The sequence below is a fragment of the Peromyscus maniculatus genome, chromosome 15, assembly GCF_049852395.1.
Source record: "Peromyscus maniculatus bairdii isolate BWxNUB_F1_BW_parent chromosome 15, HU_Pman_BW_mat_3.1, whole genome shotgun sequence".
Lineage (NCBI taxonomy): Eukaryota > Metazoa > Chordata > Mammalia > Rodentia > Cricetidae > Peromyscus > Peromyscus maniculatus.
The window spans coordinates 27,094,965-27,112,971 of record NC_134866.1 but is presented as its reverse complement, the minus strand read 5'-3'; positions in this window follow the sequence as shown (position 1 = coordinate 27,112,971).

Here is an 18,007-nt window from a genome sequence, read left to right as displayed (position 1 = left end):
TGAGACTTTCGTGAAGGGAAGCCATATTCTCTGCAGGAAGGGATTTTAGGACAAGTCAGTAGAAAGGAAGATGCTTAGGAAAACATTATATACCCAGTATGGGTGTGGGCTTCTCCAGAGAGAGTCATGCTTAAGTAACTTCCCATAGCCGTGCATATGATGGCCTCTGAATCCCTAACTTGAAAGGTGACTAAGGGGCACAAATGAGATCATAGAAGGTTCCTCGGGTGCATTGGATGTGATTACAGCTGACAAGGTAAAATCATAGGCCACAAGGGCTTTACAAGGGAGTCAAAATATGGCTCCCCCCACCCATAAACAAAATTTTTAGTCTCACTCTAAAGTTCCCAGAAAATTTCAGGTTCATGTCCAGGAAAAAGAGCATAATCACACTCAAAGATCATATACAGTTAGAGCTTAAGTGTGGTCCATTGCTGCGTTAACCTTCTCATTTGAAACATCTCCAAAATGGATATTGGCTCCTTCACAGCAAGTTTTGTTAATTGTGCTGGAATTCTTGACTCTCAGCTGGAGAGAGAGACTTCAACCAGACTCTGTACTAAAGGGCTCTGTTCCCTCCATCACCCCCTCCCCTTAATTTTCTATCCATCTGTCTTCTCTCAGTCATAAGAGGGAAGGTGAGGGATGATGATCTAAGCCCAAAGTCTGAAAGCCTGATGGTGTCCAGGATGGGAGAAAACGTGTTCTCAGGTAGAGAGAATACATTCACCTCTCTTTGTTCTCTTTAGGCACCTCAGGGGTAGGAAAATGGGGTAATTCCCCTCACTCTAAAGAAGGCCAGCTGCTTTCCTCAGTTTACCAAATACTAACAACAACAACAACAACAAAACAAGTAATAGAGACATCCAGAAAGATGCTTTGGACCAGTCAAACTTTTGCAGAAAGTAATGATCTCTCTGCATTGATCACCACCATCTTCCAGAATAAAGCTCCAAGCTGCTAACTAACAACTTTCCTCTTCCCACTAGCCCCTGTCAACCCCATTCTATTTTCCTGTGAGGAAATAGATATTTCTCATATCTCATATCTAGAATATGTCTATTCTAGATACTTCAGATGAGTAGGTACATATCTCCGTCCTTTGTGTCTGGGTTCCTTCACCCAGGTTAATCTCAGGCATGCTATCAGACTTGTCCTTCCTAAAATAATAAAACACTACCATGAGTTTCTTCAAAATCTAGCCCAGAGCCAGATCCAATGGCACAGGCCCATAATCCTAGTCAATAGGGAGGCTGAAGCTGGAGGATCACACATTCAAGGCCACACGTGACGTTACCAGGGAAACTGGCATTCCCTCTTTGGGTTCTCAGTCTGCTAATAAAGAATTTAGAAACAGACTTGGAATGAGGACAGTTTGGTTGGTTTGAGAGAAAAAACAGGACCTGTAAACCTCAGCAGTTCCCCGGAGGAGGGAGATAGAGAAGAAGAAGAAGAAGAAAAGAGAAAGACTTGCCTTTAAGAAAGCAGACAGGTTCAGTACAGGGGGCCAGCAAGCAGCCACTTGGCAGACAAGCAAGCTGCATGCAGGGGAGGGGAGTTTCAGGGCAGAAAAGAAAAAGAGTGGTAAAGCCCTCAATGCCCAGGAAAGCACGCCCAGGTTTTGCTTAGTGTCTGGAGGAAAAAAAGAGACAGAAGAAAAAGGAACTCAGAAGAGTAGGCAGGCTGAAGAATTACATGATAGGAGCTCGGCAAGCAATTGCAAGGCAGAGGGGTTTCTGGGAAGGCTGTTTATTATCTTATTAAAGGGATGATTATTCTTCCCATCTCCTTACCATGGCTTTAGGTGAACCAGCTTTCCTAAAGAGTGGTCTCTTGGATGGATGACTACCAACTGGATTAACTCTTAAGGGGGGGCGGGGAATGATAGTACGTAGTATTTAATCTTTGCAGCAGATGAGATTATCATTTCTCCACCCAACATCAGAGGTAGATTTCTCTCTCTCTCTCTCTCTCTCTCTCTCTCTCTCTCTCTCTCTCTCTCTCTCTCTCTCTTTCTCTCTCTCTCTCTTTCTCATGGGTCTTTTGCCTACATGCATGTTTGTGCACCATGTAAAGAGGGCATTGGGCCCACCCCCCACCCCCACCCCCAGAAACCAGAGTTATTTACAGAGGGTTGTGAGCTGTCATGTGAGTGCTGAGAACTGAACATGGATCCTCTGCAGGAGCAGAAAATGCTCTTAACTGCTGAGCCATCTCTCTAGCCCCCAGATTCCACTCTTTTGACCTTTAATGGGCCTCAACAAAGCCCTGATAGCTGTCCTTCATTGTCTCCATGGCAACTATCAGCAGTGAGATCATCAAAATAAAACTCTTGTTTTTTTAATTTTAATTTTTTGAAGTGGTTAAAATAAACAATTTTGATACGTGCAAGAACATGTTCTTAATATCTAAAAATATCAATTATGCCCAATCCTCATCCCCCCACAATATTGGGTGAAATGTTGAAATAATTCTTAGATAGGAAAATAAATTCCTGCAGGACAGGCTCATAAATGAAGAGCAAGGAAGACTGTATTTAGTTTGCCTTTACAAAAACACCTGAAGCTGAGCAATGCAGAGAGAAGGATTTTTTAAACAGTCGGGAAGGCTGACCGGCCCACAGCATGGTGGTGGCTCCTTAAGTGTGGGTCTAGATGAACATCATGGTGGATAGCCTCATGATGAAATAAGGTTCCAAAGAGGTAGGATCAGGTCCAGGCTTGCTCTTTTATAACAGTTCTTTCTCACTAAAACTGGGTCCTAGAAAACTGACACCACTTTGGAGAGGGCATGCTCTCTCTCTGAAAGACCCTACTGCCCCTTGACATTGGCGCACTGGAACCGACCGTCATACCCACGAACCTTGGGGGACACACTGAAACCCATATCCAAACCAGAAGAAAGAAGTGTCGTGTTCTGTAATTGTCCAGAAATCTGAAGTATGAATATGCTTTCTTTTCTCACGCCAGCCCTGGCTGTCTAATTTCACCACATTAGTGTGTGGCTCTTTGGGTTACAGCTGCAGCCTACACGCTCTGTGTGCTCAGACTCTCCTCCATGCTTTTTGCCTGATTTTCAGCTTCCTGAAACTTCAATTTTAGCCTAGAGGTTAAAAAAAAAAATCAAGGTGGTTCAAATTTTAGCTAGGAGGGTAAAAATCAAGAATATTTTTCAAAGTGACAGTAATAAAGGAATAGTCGTGAGCTCCCAGCCCTGATGGTTTAGTCTCTCGTCCTCATTCAGAGTGTCTCCATGGTAACTCACTTGTGCCTCTGAACAGCCATCCTGAGGCAGATTGGATTACCGCTCTCCTTTCCTTACTCCCTCCTCACAATTGAATTAAGTACCACAGCCTTTGCCATGTGCCTTTTCGGGACCTCTCCCTAGGGTAGGCAGAGACGTTTTCATCATCCATTGACACTGGGCTTGATTATGTAACGTGTTTGTCAGTGCAATGTTCACAAATGCAGAGGTTTTTAAAAACGTGTTTGCATGGTTTGGCTGACAGCCTTGACATGGGAAATCTGTGAGGCAGCCTTGAACTGGACCCACAGCCTGGAACAGAACCACCACAGGTGGTCTGAACACTTGCAAGTAGGACACACATATGTGATATTAATGTGGTGTGGTTTTGAACATAGATTCATTATGGTGAAACATGACAGTTCCGGCCCCCTCCTTACTCATCTCGGTGTTTATCATGATGTGCCCATGTCGTTCCAACAGTCACTCAACAGACAAGCACTGTGGCTCCTGCTGCACAGGTATACACCTGCCTGTTGTGACTACCTCCGTCCTCCCTACAACATCTCCCCCATCTCTGCAGTCTTGCCTGTTGCTACATTCAAACATCTTTGACCAAGTAAACACTATGAGACCATAAAGTGGAACCCCTCTACTGTTACCTAGAGCTCTCCAGGTTGGCTAATTTATAGTAATAATTAGTAGTAGCAATAAAGTATTAATAATAAAAATATAATACTAATAATAGTTGCTGTTGTTGTTGTTGTTTATTTCAGCACAAGACTATTTGTCTAGGGGACTGATACCAGACAGCTGGGTCTAAAGATCATTTGAGCTTTTCATGGTGCTACATTCAAATCTTTCTCTTCACTAACCCAAAACAGTACTTATGTGATAAGCATGACCACCCATTCTGGGATGAGCTGCTTGCCTACTGGCCTACAGCTGGGAAGGTTAACACAAAGTCATTGTTCTTTAGCTGAATGTGACGTGGATCCTTGGGGGCCAGCTTACAATTTTTGGGCATTAAGCATGAGGTTCTCTGGACAGAAGACACTCTGAAGCTTAAGTCTACATCATGGGCTCTATCCAGGCCAAGAGGCCAGTAAATAGCACTTCCATGCTCTAGAGGAGTTGTTCTCAACCTGTGGGTTGCAACCCCTATGAGGTCAAGGGGTCACTTAAGAACATATCAGAAAACACAGATATTTACAATTCATAACAGTAGCAAAATTACAGTTAATAAATGGCAATGGAAATAATTTTATGGCTCAGGTCACCACAACATGAGGAACTATATTAAAGGGTAATAGCATTAGGAAGGTTGAGAACCTCTGTTCTAGAGAATATGAGCCTGACAGTGTAGGACTGGAACAGCCATTCATTAATGAATCCAACAAACACTTATTCAACTGTGGTACTGCACACTAGAGACACAGAAGGGAAAGAAACAAAGCCTGGGCCATCATGCAGCTTATGCAAGGAAGAAGAGAGGAAGGAAACAGAAAATAAAGACATAAATACATCATTTTCAGTACAATTTTAAAAATAAGCTAAATGATTGGAAGACACAGTGTAGATGTAACCAACCGTCTTATTAAATAAGAAACACAGAACCAATGTAAAAGAGAAAGCTGAGAGGTCAGAGCTCAGAGCTAAAATCTTACCCTTCCTCCTGCAGTGCTCCTAGCTTCCCGAAAGGGAGCTATTTCCTGTGTGTATGTCTTTAAATAATCTTTCTGTTCTGCCTTCTCATTGGTTATAAACCCAAACACATGACTGCCTCATCACTGCCTGTAAGTACAGCCCTCTAGGTCTTAAAGGCATATGTCTCCAATGCTGGCTGTATCCCTGAACACACAGAGATCTTATGGGATTAAAGGCGTGCGCCACCACCGCCACGCTCTTTCTATGGCTCTATTAGCTCTGACCCCCGGGCAACTTTATTTATTAACATACAATTAAAATCACATTTCAGTACAATTAGAATACCACCATATTTCCCCTTTTCTATTTTAATAAAAAGAAAAAAAGCAAAAGATTATAACTAACATAAGAAAAACTATATACAAAAGTACAATAACTATATACAATATATACAATATATACAAGTAATAAATACCTAAACAATGTCTAGTCCATTTGTATTTGACAAATCAGAGAAAATAATTCCATTATCTATCCTATTTTGGTAAGTCCAAAATGTATCTAATTCACTTTCTATCCTAGTTAATCTTCAACTATAACTAACTAATCTTCAACTATAACTAACTAATCTTCAACTCCCTCAGAGATCCAAGAAGGAAATAATATTAGCTAACAAAAATAAAAACAGGAAGTGCATGCAAGCAATTTCCAAAAAATTTGTGAGTTGACATAAAAAAGCCAGCTGCCTGGACAGTCACCTGAGGTTTCTCTGCAGTGTGGGGCATCATCTTCAGCCTATAGGCTTAGCGTATTTGACAGACTCATTTGTGAAGTAGGATGTATACAAGGTCAACAGTTCAACCTCATATTGGGTGAGAACAGTCCATGTACCAGAAACACCTGAATTCCACTAGTGTCCTGTCATGATTCAGGATTTTAAATTCTGGAAATTGTTGACGGTTTTTTAATTCAGCTGTTCATTCTTCTTGGCTGTGTATATATGGCTTCATCTCAGCATCCCCTTCTTCTCCACATCCCTCTATTAAATGTCAGTCTACTATTGAGAGGCGTGAGCTTTCAGCTGCTGTTCCATTGCACAACAGAAGCCATTGGCCCACTGCCTGTTAAGCTGCCTTTGAAGAAAAGGGCACTGTACCTTTTCCGGATTGCGAAGGTCACTTCAGGGATGGGGCTATATTGTCCTGGCCTCAGAAGATGCCTTTTGATAAAGCCATAACCACACTTGTTTTGGCAACTATCAGTAGTCCTTTGTTTCATGTTCTGTCTGTCCATTTTGTCCTGTTGATTCGAGGATACTTTGTTGTCCAGTGGCTAACTTAAAGTTATTGCCACAATGAAAGTTAACTCCATATGCAGTTTCTTCAAAGCCCATATTTTCTCTGAAGTAGATTGGTACTGCCAAGAGCCAACATGTCTCAAAAAAGAAAAATTTCTAAGCTATTAAAACATTTTAAATGCCATGTTCTGTAGATCTCTGAAGGGTTTGAAGATGACCTGTCTAAAATATATCTGCTCAATTTTTAAAACATATCTAATATGACTACAAGTTTTATTGTAATGTCTAACTACTAACTTTCATTTCTTTATATCCTAATATTTGGTAATAATAACATTCAAGGATCAGAAAATTGCATTGCATTATTAAATGAAAGGTATAAATACAATTAGAAATATACATATAGCATTTTCTAACAATATCAATTTCAAATTTGTATACAATATAAAACAATCCAATCCAATGTAAAGTATTTAAAACTAGTAATTGTCTTTTTCTTTTCTTTCTTTGTGTAGCTTTGCACCTTTCCTGGAACTCACTTGGTAGTCCAGGCTGGCCTCGAACTCACAGAGATCTGCCTGGCTCTGCCTCCTGAGTGCTGGGATTAAAGGCGTGTGCCACCACCGCCCAGCTCTTTCTATGGCTCTAATAGCTCTGCCTCCCGGGCAACTTTATTTATTAACATACAATTAAAATCACATTTCAGTACAAATAAAATACTACCATAACACAGGGTTCTTCTACACAGAGCAGATAGAAAGTATCTTTGAGAACCCAAACTTAATCCTCAAGACCCACACAGTGAAGGGTGCTGTGGGATATTTGATCACACTGTGTGAAAGGCGCCTTCTGATTGGTTTAATAAAGAGCTGAATGGCCAATAGCTAGACAGAAGACAATAGGTGAAACTTCCAGGGAGAGTGAGGAACTGGAGAAGAATCTGAGGCACATCAGAGACCCCATCAAGACACTGAGGAAGTTGCACATACATTATGGAGGAAGGTAAAGAGCCATGTGGCAAAACATAGGTTAATAAAATCAAGTTAATTTGAGTTATAAGAACTAGTTGGGAGCAAGCCTAAGCTAAAAAGCCAAGCTTTCATAATTAATAAGTTTCCGTGTCATTTGGGAGCTGTTGGTCCAAGAAAGTCCAGTGAGAAAGACCTGCTATAGAAGGGAGAAAACAAGTTTCCACGGGTTGCACTGGGGCATGCACGTGTGTGTGTGTGTGTGTGTGTGTGTGTGTGTGTGTGTGTGTGTGTGTGTGTGCACATACACACTAAGTAAATATACTTTAGCAAAAAGAGTTTGTCTGTGTATAGTTTCAATCCCCATCTAGCCTGTGGTTTGATAGAGCAGACATGGAGAATTTTATCCTTGAGAAAGGCACCAACAGTGGTATTACTGTGTACCTTATTCATTTGTCAGTTTATAGCTGACACATAATAATTATATATATATGGGGTATAACATATGATACACAAATATATTACACGATGCTCAAATTAGGGTAGAAGGTATTTCCTTTTCCTTAAATTTTTATCATTGCTTTGGGCTAGGAAATTCTGAACTCCTTTCTGTGTTGCTGCTGCTGCTGCTGCTGCTGCTGCTGCTGCTGCTGCTGCTGCTGCTGCTGCTGCTGCTGTTGCTGTTGCTGTTGCTGTTATTGTTGCTTGAGTTTTCCGCCTCGCCCACAGTCAGGACAAACCTCTGTCACCCGCCAGTCCCACAGCCGCTCAGACCCAACCAAGTAAACACAGACACTTATATTGCTTTCAAACCGCATGGCCGTGGCAGGCTTCCTGCTAACTGTCCTTATCTTGCTAACTGTGCTTTTATCTTAAATTGATCCATTTCCATACATCTGTACCTTGCCATGTGGCTGGTGGCTTACTGGCGTCTTCACATGCTGCTGGTCATGGCAGCGGCTGCAGTGTCTCTGGTCATGGCGGCGGCTGCAGCCTCTCTGGTCATTGCGGCGGCTGCAGCGTCTCCTTCTGCCTTTCTGTCCTTTTATCCTGCCTAGCCACGGCCGATCAGGTTTTATTTATTAACCAATCAGAGCAACTTGACATACAGACCATCCCCCAGCACAGCCAAGTGCAGACCATCTCAAACACCTGCACTCAGGCCCATGGTCCTAATCATCCTCTATACAGACCTGCTGGGTAACGCCACAAAGAACCTGAGAATGGGCTCCCACAGGACCTACAGAACATCCCACAGCAGTTATTGTTGTTGCTATTGCTGTTGTTGTTGCTGTTATTGTTGTTGTTGCTGCTGCTGTTGTTATTGTTGTTGCTGTTATTGTTGTTGCTATTGTTGTTGCTGTTATTGTTGTTGCTGCTGTTGTTATTATTGTTGCTGTTACTGTTATTGTTGTTGCTGTTATTGTTATTGTTGTTATTACTGTTGTTGCTGTTACTGTTATTGTTGTTGCTGTTGCTGTTGTTGTTGAGTTTTTTGAGATAGGGTCTCAAACTAGCCCCCAACTCACTACAATCTCCATGGCTCAGCCTCCCAAGTGCATGAAACACCAGAGCCAGCTCCCAGATTCTCTTCCAGCTCTTTATTTTTTTTTTTTTTTTTTTTTTTTTTTGGTTTTTCGAGACAGGGTTTCTCTGTGTAGCTTTGCGCCTTTCCTGGAACTCACTTGGTAGCCCAGGCTGGCCTCGAACTCACAGAGATCCGCCTGCCTCTGCCTCCCGAGTGCTGGGAAGAAAGTTTTTTGTTTTTGTTTTTTTTTAAGATTTATTTATTTATTTATGTATACAGTGTTCTGCATGCAGGCCAGAAGAGGGCACCAGATCTCATTACAGATGGTTGTACGCCACCATGTGGTTGCTGGGAATTGAACTCAGGACCTTTGGAAGAACAGCCAGTGCTCTTAACTGCTGAGCCATCTCTCCAGCCCCCTCCAGCTCTTTATAAGGAACCTAATAAACTCCGTGAACTATGAACTACTGCTCATGAAGGTAGAGCTGTCAACGTCTTGGTGGCCCCTCCGATTTATGCACAGTATGCACAGTCCTGGCTTGTGGCTTGTGTCTGAAGCAGGAAGAATCTCAGCTGACTCTGTAGCTCTGAATCCAAAAGAACCAGCCAAACCATGCTGGGCTGCAGCCAGCGATCCGGAGGGAGCTGACAATTTACCTCATGTTGTGCATGATTTCACACACATTCCGTGGCCAAGGATGCCAATTATGCTGAGTGGGAGGAAGGATATGAACACGAATATTTCACAGCATATGAAAATTTCAGCTATCTTTTTAGCAAGGATTTAAGCTTTAAAATAAGTCTTGCACTGTTGCTAGGGTAGGAATGATCACCAGGAATCTAATTGTATTAGGTGTACTAGACTTTTGTTGTTGTTGTTTTGTTTTTGTTTTTGTTTTTGTTTTTGTTTTTGTTTTTGTTTTTGTTTTTGTTTTTGTTTTGGAGACAGTGTTTCTCTGCACACCCCTGGCTGTCCTGGAACTCACTCTGTAGACCAGGCTGGTCTTGAACTCAGGAATTTACCTGCCTCTGTCTCCCAAGTGCTGGGATTAAAGGTGTGTGCCACCACCACAAGGTTAAACTTTTTTTTTCATAGACAGGTCTCTCCCTACAGGTCCAGGCTGACCTCCAGTATGTGATGCTCTTATCTCAGTCTCCAGCCTCCTAAGTGCTGAGGTACAGGAATGAGGCACTATGCCTGGCAAAATCTCTTTCTCCCTCCACTTCTTTCTTTTCCCACCATGGTAGGACTGCACCACGATGCCGGGTGCTGGCAATCAAACCCAGGATTCATACATGCAGAGCTACCTGTTTTTTCGAGACAGGGTTTCTCTGTGTAGCTTTGCACCTTTCCTGGAACTCGCTTTGGAGACCAGGCTGATTTCGAACTCACCAAGATCCGCCTGGCTATGCCTCCCAAGTGCTGGGATTAAAGGCATGTGCCTGGCACTTTTTTTTTTTTTATAACACTTGCAATTTATCTATTTAAAAAGGGGTGGCTGAAGAGATGGCTCAGTGGTCAGTGGTTAAAAGCACTTGCTGCTTTTTCAGAGGATGAAGGTTTGGTTCCCAGCACCTACATCAGGCCACTCTCAACCACCTTTAACTCCAGTTCCACCAGACCTGACACGCTCTTCTGGCCTCTGTGGGTGCTTGTACACACATGGCACACATACAGACAGGCACATATCCACATTAAATAAATAAATACAGACTGTCGTGTAGTTTTGACGTTAGTAAAATCCAGCACCTGTTTTTCCATGGCTCTCATGGCACAGCAGTCAACATAGAAGACGTCTGTGACCTCAGAGGTGACAGGGCTTCTCCTCAACAGTGAGCAAGTGAACAGTGAGGAAGCAGAGGGCTCCAGCTGAGCATCCTCTAATTGAATTCGGTTCCAACACTACTGACCTGGAGACGGTGCCAGATCCCACAGGTGGCAGGCTCAGTCCCAAGGCTGTCCTCCATTCCACTTTAGATGCCAGTTGCACAGTTTTACCTGTGCTTCTGACCAACTAACTAGAAATAAGTCCCACAACCTGATCCTTGAGTTCAATTATTTGCTTGAGAGGCTTGTGGAACTCGTATGAACACTTCGTTATAGTTATGGGTTTATTATAAAGGCGATTACAAAGGATACAGAAAAAGTGACGCAGGGCTAAGGAAACAGTTCAGTGAGTAATAGCTCCTGACACAAAGCCTGACAATGTGCCCATGACCCACATGGTGGAAGGACAGAGCTGACTCCCCAAAGCTGTCCTCTGTTGTAGAAAATTATTTTAAGATGTGTTACATTTGTTTATGCTCTGGAATGTTTATGTAATGATGCAAAGCTGTGTTGCATCCTTTTATGTTGCATTTCTTTAACTCTGTGAAGCTGTGTTATTACTGTGCCTGTCTAAAACACCTGATTGGTCTACTAAAGAGCTGAATATTCAATAGCAAGGCACGAGAAAGGATAAGCGGGGCTGACTGGCAGAGAGAATAAATAAAAGGGGCGATCTGGGAGGAACAAGAAGAAAGAAGAAGGAACAAGAAAAGAAGAAAGAGGATACCAGGGGCCAGCCACACAGCCACATAACCACAGAGTCACACAGTCACACAGCCAGCCACACAGTCACACTGCCAGCCACACAGCCACACAGCCAGCCACAGAGTAAGAGTGAAAGTAAGATATGTAGAAGAAAAGGAAAAAGCCCAGAGGCAAAAGGTAGATGGAATCATTTAAGTTGAGAAAAGCTGGCTAGCAACAAGCCAAGCTAAGGCCAGGCATTTGTTTTTTTTTTTGTTGTTGTTTGTTTGTTTGTTTGTGTTTTTGGTTTTTCGAGACAGGGTTTCTCTGTGTAGCTTTGCGCCTTTCCTGGAACTCACTTGGTAGCCCAGGCTGGCCTCGAACTCACAGAGATCCGCCTGGCTCTGCCTCCCGAGTGCTGGGATTAAAGGCGTGAACCACCACCGCTTGGCTTCAGGCATTTGTAATTAAGAATAAGCCTCCGTGTGTGATTTATTTGGGAGCTGGGTAGCAGGCCCCTCAAAAGAGCAAAAACAACCAACAACAGTCCTCTGGCCTCTGCATACATGCTATGGCACACATATACCTGTACATATACACACATTGTCTTAGTTACTTTTCTATTGTGACAAAACACCATGACCAAGGTAACGTACAAAAGAAAGCATTTAATTGTGGGCTTGCTTACAATTTCAGAGTTAGTCCATGATCATCATAGTGGGAAGTATGGCAGCAGGCAGACAGACAGGCAGACAGGCAAGCATAGTGCCAGAAGAGTAGCTAGAGCTTACATCCTAACTGAAAGTTGGATGTCAAGAGAGAGCAAGACTGAGCCTGGCATGGGCTTTTGAAACCTGAAAGCCCACCCACAGGGACACACCTCCTCCAGCAAGGCCACACCTCCTAATCCTTCCCAAACAGTTCCATTAACTGTGGACCAAACATTCAAGCATATGAACCTATGGGAGCCAGTCACATTCAAACCAATGCACACACACACAAAATATATAAAAATGTAATTACAAAGATTAAGTGATGTGAAAGATGAGGTGTGGGGTAAGAGGCAGAGCTTCCACACCCTTGTTGATTCAGGCAGCCACCAGAGCTGTCCCAGGGACTCTGGATGCCAAAAGGAACTTAGATAAAGTAGGACTACAATTCTCTATGACCTGCGTAAAATCTTTTTAACAAAAGAATATTCTCCCGTGTTGGAGGCAGAATGCCATCAGGGACAAAAACTTGAGCTTTGGGATCAGGGACCTGGATTCTGTGGTCAGCTCTTTGGCTTATTAATGATGGGAGCCTGGGAATGTCATTTGACTTGTCTGCTCAGTTTCCTCAACAAAACCTAGGGGCAACAGCAGCACCTTGCATGAAGCTCCAGAGTCAGCCCTCAGCACTGAAATACGGACAGCAATCCCTGCTCTGCAGGGTTGTGGGAACTGAACCCATCTAGAATCCCAGTGGGCTTCAACATATAAACACTGAGAACTTTTGACGGTTTTAACATGGCCCCTAGAGAACCTCGTGATGGGTAGGGCAAGAGATGGTCGCGCTGAGTTATATCTGGTGCTTTAACAGACCATCTCACCATTTCAGAAAATTGCATCATCCCTGTCCTAATTAGCCAGTACAGGGCCCAGTTCCGTGAGCATTTGCAACTGTTGTATCCCTGGAGATGTTTACAAAAGGCACAAGCTCTGCTGTGGACAGCATCTTCCAGAGAATGTGCCACCAAACACTAACACACAGGAAGATGTCTGACTGTATTAGAAAGTTTTCCCCTCTCATCTTTTTTTTTTTAATTGTTCAACTAAGGCAGCATATTGATGATAAAATTACATTTTTATTTTATTTATTTAGCCTTTCCTGAACGCAGGCGCACTCATTGCTTTTCTTGTGACTATGGCTAATGTCTGACAAGACGCAACTTAAGGGGTAAGCGTTGACTTGGGCTCATGGTGTCGGCAGGGGAGACACAGCTGCAGGTGGCCCCTTGGTGGCCACTCCACGGCTGCGGGAGCATGGGGCTGGGACTCCTTGTATCTCAGTGGAACGGAAAGCAGGGAGATCTGATGGGAAGCTGGGCAGCACCATAAACCTCAAACCTTCCCCTCCTCAGTCATCCATTTCTTCTCGCTAGGTCCCACTTCCCCGAACAGGCACAACCTCCCCAAACATACTGCAGGAGACCAGGTGTTCAAACACGTGAGCCTGCGCAGAACGTTTGACACTCAAATCATAGCATGGCCAACTGTGGAGCCCAGACTCCAACTTCTAACACTCAAGCCTCTGCCTTCCAAGTATTGCCCAAATCTTTCTTTCTTTCTTTCTTTTTATTTATTTATTTATTTATTTATTTATTTATTTATTTATTTATTTATTTAAAAAGCACATTTAGGAGCCAGTGAACTTGTTCAGTGAGTAAAAGTCTTTGTCCAGCAAGCCTGATGACCTGAGGCCAATCCCTAGAATCCATGGTGGAAGGAGAAACCAACTCCAGAGAGTTGTCATGACCCCCACATGCACACCATGGCAGAGGTGTGTCTGTACGTGACACACAGACACAGACAGACAGACAGACACACACACACACACACACACACACAAAGAGAGAGAGAGAGAGAGAGAGAGAGAGAGAGAGAGAGAGAGAGAGAGAGAGAGAGAGAGAGCTGGCCATGGCAAACACACCTGTAATTCCAGTTCTGGGAGGTGAGGGTAGGAAGATGAGGAGGATTTAAGATTCAGATCAGCTGGGTCTATCTATACATTGAGACTTGAAAGAAAGAGGGAAGGAGGGAGAGGAGGGAAGGAGGGAGAGTAGGGAAGGAGGGAGAGGAGGGAAGGAGGGAGAGGAGGGAAAGAGGGGAGAAAGAAAGAGATAAAAGGAGAACCTAAGATTATACATGTGAGAAAGGGGATCAGACAAGATGATGGGGAACAGAGGGTAATGGAGGTGAGCATAATCAAAATGCATTATACACATGTAAGACAGTTTCATAGTGAAACCCATGATTATGTATAATTAATAAATCCTAATAGTAGTTACACATGCACTGTATAAAATCATCTATAACTTTAATTCGGAAGAGAACAGGATATTTTAATATATTTGTTATAAAAGAAGACGTAGAGCCGGATATGGGGGGTCTACATCTGTAATCCCAGGACTTGGAAATCAGGGGCAGGAGGCTCAGGAGTTCAAAGCCATCGTAGGCTACAGAGAAAGGTCAAGGACAGACTAGACTACATGAGACTCTGTCTCAAATTAAAAAAAAAAAATCACGGCTGGGGATGTGGCTGAGTTGGTAAAATGCTTGGCCAGCATGCATGAATCACTGGGGTTGGTCCCCAGCATCCCATAAGACTGGGCATAGTGGTGCACACCTATAATCCCTGCACTTGGGGGATAGAGACCAGAGGATCGGGAGTTCGAAGTTATACTTGGCTACATAGTCAGTTCAAGGTTAGCCTGGGCTATATGAGCTTCTATCTCAAAAACAAAACAAAAACAACAACAAAAGCAAAACAGAACATTTGGGTTTGGTAAAGAACACTGTTCTATGAAGCAATTAATATTAATTATTTTGTTTTTACAAAGTAGGTTTTATGTTAAAGTAAAGATGCATTCACGAATATACAAATAATGAATTAATGATTTTTATACTGTACATATTTTTACCCAATTTATATATTTATAAATTAAAATTTTATGTTAGTCATCCCTTTACTGACTCTAATCAGTTCTTTCCCAATCACTTTGCACCAACTAGTCAGACTTACAACAGAAACTATTGTTATTTAACTTTCAAACTCGATGCAAACAACACTACAGAATCTGTACTTCTGTGTGTTCGAAAGTCCAGAGTGACATCTGCCAGAGTCACCCCATGGCGGCAGGTCTCCCACCCTTGTTGCCAATGGTCAGGTGAGTGACTAGAATTTACTTGGCCATTTGACTATTAGTGAACACTTGAGTAGTGTCCAACTGGGGATTGATTTGAATGGCAGTTTCTTTGAACATTCTTTCATATATCCATTAGCAGATATATAAACATATTTCGGTAATGTGCAGGAGCAGAAATGCTGGGCCATATGTATGCATCATTGAACTTTAGTAAAAGAATTCCATGAACTAGTTTTCCAAAATGAGTGGAACAATTGGCATCCCCACCAGATCCTGACAGTTCCTCCTGCCCCACACTCTCTTCGTTCCACATTTCAACGTTTTCTTCTGACCTCCTATCACAGAGAATATCATCTATAGGACTATGAGATTTTGCTACACAAAACTAGCAAAATGCTAGTGTGGCCATGCTAGCATTCATGTCCCTTCTGAATGCATTTGGAGTCCAGCACTGCTGAGGGAGGGGGCTGGATACATGGTATAGGGCACTGCTTAGGGGGCTAATGGATTGGCAAATCCTACAAGACAGACTGCAGAGGCTCTCACCCAAGTGGAGCAGACAGCTCTAGGTCCCCCACTCGATCTTGGGGAATGGATGACTCTCCTCAGACTCCTCCAGACAGATGAAGGGATTGTTCAGGGCCTCCTGGCCTCCAATCCAGCTATGGCTACTGGAGTAGGAGTGTGCGAAGGCAGAGGAGAGAGAAATGAGGGGGCTGACTGACAGCTAGAGAAGAGATGCAAGGCAGGTGGGAGTGAGGAAAGCCAGGGTACAAATGACTGTATTTCCAAGATGTATGCAAATCAGTGTATCAGAACTAAGTTTGGAATTGAACAATTAATTCATTATGTGGTGAAAACTTCTCATAGCCACCACCACAAGAGCAAGTAATGGGAAAAGTACAGTCTCTTTGCCTCTCAGATTCACTGTCCTCTGGTTCCTTCTGGAAGCAGCCTGGGCCCGGGGAAGCATCCATATGGGAATCTTCAGTCAGTTACTTGGTTTCTCTGTGTGTTGTAGTCTGTTTTGTAGACTGGAAGTGAGTAGAAATGTGATTGCAGCAAGCAATACACTTTTTGTTGTTTTGTTTTTCGAGACAGTGTTTCTCTGTGTAGCTTTTCACCTTTCCTAGAACTCACTCTGTAGCCCAGGCTGGCCTAGAACTCACAGAGATCCACCTGCCTCTGCCTTCCAAGTGCTGGGATTAAAGGCATGTGCCACCACGGCCCAGCACAAGCAATACATTTTTCCAGGAGAAGGTGGCAGAGGAAGCCGTATACTTCAAGGACGCCAGGAAGCAAGAGAAACAAAGGAAGCAAATGATGGCCCACAATCCCCTTTGCGGACATATACCCAATGACCTAAGATGTCCCACTAAGCATATCCTCTTGGGCTTCCAACACATCCAAACAGCACCACACTGAGCATTCCATACCTTTAACTTGTGGGCCTTTAAAACTCATGTTTTAACTCTGAATTACATCAGTGGCTTCAACCTATTAGCCCTGAACAACTCTCATGAAGTGGTGTTGGGGATTAAGCTTCTAACATGTGAGTTTTGGAAAGAACAAAAATCTATAAAGTAAAGCACTGAGGTTAGCTAGAACAATGTGGCTTGAGTACAATGCATTCCAGCTTGTCAGTAAGATTTCCGGGGTTGGGAGAGAAGACACAACTTTTGCAACCTATTGCACAATCTATTGTTGTTGGGTTTTGTTTTGTTTTTTTCCTTTTTGGGGGGCCCGCCACCCAGTTCCCAAATACATCACACATGGAGGCTTATTCTTAAATATAAATGCCCAGCCTTAGCTTGGCTTATTTCTTGCCAGCTTTTCCTAACTTATCTGGTCTACCTTCTGACTCAGGGTCTTTTACCTTTCTCTATTTCTGCATATCTTTCTTTCCTTCTTACTCTGTGTCTAGCTGTGTGGCTGGATGGCTGGCCCAGGAAGTCCTCCTTCTTCCTTTCTCACTTCTTGATCTTCCTTCCCAGATTTCTCCTCCTATTTATTCTCTTTGCCTGCCAGCCCCACCTATCCTTTCTCCGGCATTGATATTGGCCGTTCAGTTCTTTATTAGACCATCAGGTGTTTTAGACAGGCAAAGTAACACAGCTTCACAGAGTTAAACATATGCAACAGGAAAGAACACAACACATACTTACATCATTAAACAACTGTTCCACAACATAAATAAATGTAACACACCTAAAAATAATATTCCCCAACAACCTATGTTTTCCATTTCAAAGCCCGGGGATTGTGGTTTACTGAGACAACACTGGGATTCAGGGATCTGTTCTGATAGAAAAATCCATGGGTGATGCTTCTTCTCATCAGGAAGTCTGGAAACACTGGATTTAGACTCTCTAACATGGAATTTTTTTCAGTTGCTTAGGAGCCCAAATGTGATGTGACTTTATAGAGATAAGAAGTTTGAGGCTGGCAAGGTAGCTCAGCAGGGCAGAGTGCTTGTTGCCAAGCCTGATGACCTCAATTTAATTCCCAGGATCCACATGGGAGGAGAACCGACTCTCACAAGTTCTCTGGTGTGTGTGTGTGTGTGTGTGTGTGTGTGTGTGTGTGTGATGCACATACATGTGCACATGCACACAGACACATGCACACACAATAAAAAGAGTAATAATTTTAAAAGGAAGTTTCTAAGCAATAAGGAATTAAAGTGAGCCGGGTGGCGATGGCACACGCCTTTAATCCCAGCACTCCCGAGGCAGAGGCAGAGGCAGGCGAATCTCTGTGAGTTCGAGGCGAGCCTGGACTACAGAGCAAGATCTAGGACAGGCACCAAAATTACACAGAGAAACACTGTCTCAAGAAAAAGAAGAAGAGGGGGAGGAGGAGGAAGAAGAAAAGTAATTTCATGGCAACTCATTAAAATTATTTT